Source organism: Macrotis lagotis, chromosome 3 (genome assembly GCF_037893015.1).
Source record: "Macrotis lagotis isolate mMagLag1 chromosome 3, bilby.v1.9.chrom.fasta, whole genome shotgun sequence".
Lineage (NCBI taxonomy): Eukaryota > Metazoa > Chordata > Mammalia > Peramelemorphia > Peramelidae > Macrotis > Macrotis lagotis.
The window spans coordinates 192586837-192594221 of NC_133660.1; the positions used below are offsets into that span (position 1 = coordinate 192586837).

The 7385-nt window shown below is 39.5% G+C and overlaps 1 pseudogene; it reads right to left on the reverse strand.

Annotated features, from left to right (window-relative positions):
* Positions 1 to 702: 702 nt before the first annotated feature.
* LOC141516374 (cyclin-G1-like) lies at positions 703 to 1581 on the reverse strand (annotated as a pseudogene).
* Between the last annotated feature and the right edge of the window lie 5804 nt (positions 1582 to 7385).

Below are 7385 nucleotides of genomic sequence, written 5' to 3' on the forward strand. Positions count from 1 at the left end.
TATGAGAGTTGCTTGTACAACAAATTCATTTTTTTTCCTAAGGGGTTAGATATTGAGAGAAAATTCATTCTGTATAAAACTTTGTATACCATATCACTTATTCTAGGATAATGTTGAAGATCACCTAAATATAATTTGTCTGTCTACAACTTTAATAGAATTTAAATGAAAAATATGGCCAAAAATAAATCTTTAGAATTATTGGATTATCTAGTTGTATAAGGCTTTATCAAGACTGTTTATACTGCCATAGACTAGTAACCCGACTACACTAAGTGCATCAAACCATTTTTCTGAAGTTGATCTGTTTTTGATGTGAACTTGCATCACAATTCAAATAACATTAAAAGTCAATCACACCTTGCCATCAATACTATCTATAATCGGTATACCAATCCAAATACTACTAGATTGGATCAACATTAACTACCAATTCACAGTATAGTCTCCCATTCTTAAATCTACTTTGGGGTTTCACATTTCAGTTTTTACAAACATACTTCAAAAGAGGATCATAATTTAGTCCTGAACACATCTGCAACCACAGCACACAACTGAGTTCCAACTATAACCTCTTTTCCCCTCATATGAAAACATCAATGCTAACCTAGTTGCTGTGTTTCAGGCTTCACAGCTTAAATCCATCCTAATATTGAAGTCCATAGTTTTTATGTGAAATTAGCCTTCAAAATCGTTGAATTTCTTCACCATAAGAATCCTATTAAGACCCAGTTTCAGGGATTGTTGGAAGATGAGCAATTTTGTAATAACTATGCTTCAACTGACATGCAGTACGCCCAGACACAATCCACTTCAACTTCTGAACATTTGGTTTAGAACACTTGTTTGATGAGTATTCAGTTAGGCTACAAGTTCCTGCCAGAAGGTCATATCTCTGCAATGTATCTTAGAATGTTTCTGTAGACATTCTACTCCTTCTGCCAATTCCATAAATTTCTGTGCTTGAATCTCCAGTGCTATTATAGACAATGCTAATACTTTAAGGCCTACAGTGGCAGGCCTTAAGCTGAGCTTCCAGTCTTTCAAAACTCAGATTCTTTCTCCTTTCACATGGTAAATTCTCATGAATGAGTGAACAATAGAGCTGTAGAAACTGAAAAGCAGTAGTAGCTTCGACTTTCCAACACACTTTCTCTAATACAATCTTTTCCATTCTCATCAGGTCAGAAACTGTGAGTTTGTATTGACTTATTCGAATCAAATCAGTGGCTAATGGGACATTTCTCTCTTCTTCTGTTGATTTCACAGCCAGATAGAAGCAACTTAATCCCACACATCCAAGACGTTTAGGCTGTACCTTCATTTTGATAGAAATCTGTCCAGTAAATTCACAGCTAGAGAAAAAGTTTCTGAATTAAAACCGAAGAACTAAGTAAGGCTAAGAAGGTCTTTCACTTCGAAGTCTCTCAGTCTTGCAGTCATCCAAAGGTCATTATCATGAGCAGATTCAATTAGTCTCAAGCCACAGACCTTTGGCTGACATCTGGACCCCTGTTCCAACAGAACATTCAGCTGCTGAAGCAGTTTCTGAGCTTCAGTTGTTACCAGGGCCTCTATCATCTTGAGCTCCTCCAGGCGGCTCTTCCTCCAAAGCAAGCCTTCCCCCAGGACCAGTCCTCTCCTCACCCTGAAAAATTAGTTCAAACGTCCTGGACAACGTGGGAACTATCTAGGGGAGAGGAGAGGGGCCCAGGGTGGGGGGGAGAGGATAGAAGGGGCTCCCGGGGCAGCAGCTGCAGCCAGCGAGGAGGACACCAGTCCCAGGCCCTGGAGCGCTGAGAGGGAAGAAGTTACTTTCAAAGAACAGAAAGAAGGACTATAGTGTACCTGAGGTAGAATAATATGTAATAAATCCAGAAAAGTAGTCTGGGAGAGGATTTAAATGTCAAAGTTTTTCTATGACTCTAACCATAATTAGGAATCATTGGTGTTTACTGACTAGAGGAGTTATATGGCCAAATAGATACTTTAGAATGATCACTGTGACAGCTATGTGGAAAAATGCATCCTATAGGACAAAACTTGAATCAGAGAAACCAATTAGGATTATTATTCCAATAATCTAGGATAAAGAATCTTAATATCTCAAATAAGGTGATGAGTAATTAGAAAATACATGTAAACAGGATCACATTGTAGAATCTGGCATCTAGTAATGCAGAATTAGAAAGAGTAATGTGAAGGGTTTTTAATCTGAGAGACTAGAAGGATTAGTGGTGCCTTTGAAAGAAGCAGGATAATTTAGAAAAAGTGTGTGTTTAGTGGGAGGATAACGAGGTTTTTTTAAGACATGAGAACTGATAAAATAACCAGTCAGAAAAGACTATTAAGTAGGTGATGATGCAGGACTGGTGTTCTGGAAACTAGAAGTGGGAGTGGAGGAAGAAAGAATAGGAAAGGTCACAGGAGACAGCATCATAGATTTAGGGCTAGAAGTGACCTTTGAAGCAATTTAATCTACCTTTTTTCCTTTGTAGATAAAGCACCAAAGCAAAGAAGTGATGTGACTCAGCCAAAGGTTACACAGGAATGTAGGGAAGGGGTGAGAGGAAGATGCAAATCTGTGGGGAAGATTAATTCCAATGGTTGCCCAGTCAAAGATCCTATTTTTATACTAAGAATCATTCAAATAAGATTGCATAGTCTCTAAATGTTTACATTATATATAATTTTGCAAAAATGATTCAAGACTAAGCCCTACAATGTCGGTGAAGAGAGTTGCTCTTCATGTTGAGACCTGAGTTCACATCTCATGGCAACCTCTCCTCCTGTCCCAGTCCCCCAATTCCAGTTGTTTCAAAGTATGTAAACTGTCCTTAATGTCCCCAAATTTATGTCCAATTATCCCAACAGAACAATTGCAAAATGAAACAGAATTGGAAAAGGAGTTTTCTATTACATGAACACCAATATATATTTATGAAGGAATAATCAAATTTGATTTTGTGGTAAAGAAGGGTTTTTGATTGTGAATGAAAAACATATGTACCAGCAAAAGCAATATATTATACAGTCACTGAAGTTTACAATGTCAAATGTTAAGCATCAAACATAGAAATATACATTCAAATTTTCATTTGAGTGGTAGAAAAAAGGTTATATAAATAAATCAAATGCCACAAAAGAATGTTAGGAATGGAAAGAGGCTCAAAAACCACTTAGCAAACCCCATTCTTTTTTTAAGAAAAAGTTTTGATATCATTTGTTTCACATTCTCCAATTTATCCCTAATTTCTCCAGTTCCACTCTTAAATTGATAAGCGAAATGAATTCCAGAGAGTTTAGATGACTTGCCTAAGTTCATAAAAGTACCCAGAACCAAGATAGGTATCATGTTTCTCTGTCCAGTATTTCCTTCACAACATACCATACCTTCCTCAACTATTTTGTTAAAAAGTTCTGTACCTGCCCAAATTTCATACCTGCTCAAATTACAAGATATTAAAAAATGAAGAGAAAATTTAGGATCTCATAAGAGAAATAAAAGTTTTCATAAAGGTCAAAGCTTATCTTTTTAAGTATATAAGAGGAGAATAGTGTTCACTGGGAACTAAAAAGATAACCATATATAAAAGGACCATATTATCCAGTATTATGAAATATTTGACAAAGAAAATGCAAAACTGCTATTTAATTTTAATACTTCCCACAAAAAGAACAGTTAAAAATTAACTATAAAATTATGTATAAATCATCTTTCTTAATTTATACATACATACACATTCAACTGCACAGAATCTCATACAATCCAACATGAACAATGACAAAATAGAAAGTATACCTTAAGCCTATTTTGAGTCTCAGTTTTAGACAAGTAATCCATCCTCACCTATATATTCAAACTCCATTCCGTCTACTAACATTTCTGCTGTTATTTGCTCTCCTCAGGACCCATTTTCAACGTTAAAATTAAAGGTGTCAAACTATAGCCCATGGGTCACAAATAGTCATCACCCTTCTGAACATAGTCTGAACCAAATTAAAATATAATTGAGAGGGGCGGAGCCAAGATGGCCACAAGAGAGCAATGTCTCTTAGAAGCTCTCTCATAAAATTTCGAAACTAAGGACTCTACCTAAACTTTCAAGAGACAGAACCCACAGAGGCATCCAGTGAGGCAGTTCTCCTACTCCAGGTAACCTGGAAAAGAGCAGGAAAGGCTCTGCTCCCTGGGGTCAGAGGGGCAGCCACCAGAGGGGTGGCCCGCCAGAGCAAAAGAACTTCAGCCTCCTGGAGGCAGCCCCAGGGCACTGGAAGCCACTGCTCACAGCAGCGGGGGAGTCTCCTGAGCTACACCACGGGGAGTACCGGGCACAAATTGGGGGAACAGCTGGGGACCTCTGCCAGAGCAAGCACATGAAGCCCAGCCCTCAGGGCACACAGAGAACAGCATGGTCTTTCTGTAGCCCAGATCCAGGAACAGAAACTGGGGAAGCTGGTAAGGAGGAGCCCCCAGGACATGAATCCATTGAACCTAGGGAGGGGAGTGAAGAGAGAGAGAGACTGCTGAGCTCTCTCCTCTGCCCCCGGAAGAGGGCTCTGGGGCTCTGACCACATTCAGATCCTGATTGCAGTCTAGGCCCCCCCATAGAATAGCAGACCCCCCAACCTCAGCCCTGAGGCAGAGGGGGGGTGCATATGGTCATTCACAGACCAGGAGGGAGGACAGAGCCTCACACACTGAGATCCTTGTGGGAGTGTCCCAAAAGCTCAGGAAGCACCCCAAAACCAGGCTCAGGCTGGGAAAATGAGCAAGCAGAGAAACAAGAGGAACACCATTGAGAAATATTTTGCATATGAGCCCAAGAAGGATCAAAATACTCAGTCTGAAGATGAGGAAGTACAAGCTCCTGCAGCTAAAGACTCCAAGAAAAACAGAAATTGGGCTCAAGCTATGACAGAGCTCAAAAAAGACTTTGAAAATCAAATAAAGGAGTTAGAAGGAAAAACTGGGAAAAGAAAGGAGAGAGATGCAGGAAAAACATGAAAATGAAGTCAGCAGCATAGTCAAGGAAATCCAAAAAATGCTGAAGAAAATAGCATGCTAAAAACCAGCTTAGGTCAAATGAATGAAACAGTTCAAAAAGTTATTGAGGAGAATGCTTTAAAAAGCAAAATTGGCCAGATTGTAAAAGAGATAAGAAAACTGAGGAGAACAAATCCTTCAGACAAAAAAAAATAGAACTCAGGGAGATTGATGAATTTATGAGAAACCAGGACTCAATACTTCAAAACCCAAAAAATGAAAAATTAGAAGAAAATGTGAAACATCTTATTGAAAAAACAACTGATATGGAAAACAGATTTAGGAAAGATAATTTAAAAATTATTGGAATATCTGAAAGTCATGATCAGGAAAAGAGCCTTAACATTATTTTCAAAGAATTACTACAGGAAAATTTCCCTGATATCCTAGGAGCAGAGGGCAAAATAGAAATGGAGAGAATTCACCGATCCCCCCAAGAAAAAGATCCCAAAAAAAACAACCCCTAGGAATATTATAGCCAAGTTCCAGAACTCCTAAGTCAAAGAGAAAATATTACAAGCAGCCAGGAGGACACAGTTCAAATATCATGGAGCTGCAGTCAGGATCACACAGGACTTAGCAGCAACTACACTGGAAGCTCATAGGGCTTGGAATATAATATACTGGAAGGCAAAAGAGCTTAGAATGCAACTGAATGTCCTCTTCCAGGGAAAAAGATGGACTTTCAATGAACCAGGGGAATTTCAAATGTTCCTGTTGGAATGGCCAGATTTGAACAGAAGGTTTGATCTTCAGATACAGGACTCAGGCGAAGCATGGAGATTGGAGGAGAGGGGGAAAATATGAGGGACTTAATGATGATGAACTGTAGGTATTCCTGCATAGAAAATTGACACTGATAAAACTCATATGAACCTTCTTAGTTAATAGAGCAGGTAGAAGGAGCTTTTATAGCCGAAGCACAGGAGAAAGCTGAATTTGAAGATAAAATATGGTGTAAAATGGAGTCAAGAGGAAAAAAGGGAAATGTGATGGGAAAAAGAAAAAGGAGAGGGGGAATAGGCCAAGATATCTTATATAACAAGTTTTTTCTTTATTACAATGAGCTGTTGCAATGATATGGAAGGGGGGAAGGCAAGGGGGAATGAGGGAACCTTCGCTCTCATCAGAGGTGGCTAGGAGAGGAAACAGCATATATACTCAATGGGGTATAGACATCTGGAGTAAGAAGTGGGAGTGACGGGGAAGGGGGAGGATGTGAGTGATGGAGGAGAGGATGGACCATGGGGTGAGAGTGGTCAGACATAACACATTTTCCTTTTTACTTCTAGGAAGGGGCTGGGATTGGATGGCCTGTCCTGGACCATAGGGCCAGGTGGATGCTAGGCCTAAGGGGTGGTAAGAGGGCTTGAGGCCTCTTGGCCCCAGGACCAGGGATTTGTCTGCTGCGCCACTCAGCTACCCTACAGCAGAGTCAGAGTGAAAGGAGAGAGAAAATATATTACATGGTTAGTGGAGAAATACGAAAGAAGGGAGTTGTGATCAGCAATGGTAATGGTGGAAAAATATGGAAGTAACTTTTGCAATGGACTTATCATAAAGAATGTTATCCACCCGTGACAGAGTTGTTGGTGTTGGAACAAATACTGAAGCACATTTTTTATTATTATTTGGGGGGGGGGGTGCAGGGCAAATGGGGCTGGGTGGCCTGCCTGGAGCCACATAGCAGGGTGATCTTTGGGTGTCTGTGGCCGGATTTGGACCTGGGTGCTCTTGGCTCAAGGGCCAGTGCTCTGTCTGCCACCCAGCTACCCCTACTATTATTACTATTTTATTTTATTTGTGGTCTTTTTTTTTTCTTTTTTTTGGTTTTTGCAGGGCATTGGGTTTGGGGTGGCTTGCATGTCACACAGCTGGGTGATTGTTGGGTGTATGGGGTCGGATATGGGCTCAGGTGCTCCTGGCTCCAGGGCTGGGGCTCCGTCCATTGCGCCACATGGCCCTACCTACAATTATTACTATTATTTTTTTTAATTTTAATTTTTTTTCTCTCCCCTTTACTTTATCGCTCAAGCAAGTCTATATTTTGTGGGGGGAGGGAGTATTCTGTTTACTCTTAAACAAGAATATTTTATTAATGTATAAAAACCATTATTTGTACAAAAAGAGAATATATAAATGTATAATTGAGAAATATTTAGCAAAATAAATATAAAATGCAGATGTTAATATGTGGTTTTCTAAGCCAATATGAACCAATTAGATTCCTTATGAATAGTTAGTTGAGTCTCTTTGAGTTGACAACACTGCTCTAGATGATTTTAGTATTGGGATCATGTTTTTCATTTTTCACTATCATTTTTTGAGACTTCAGACT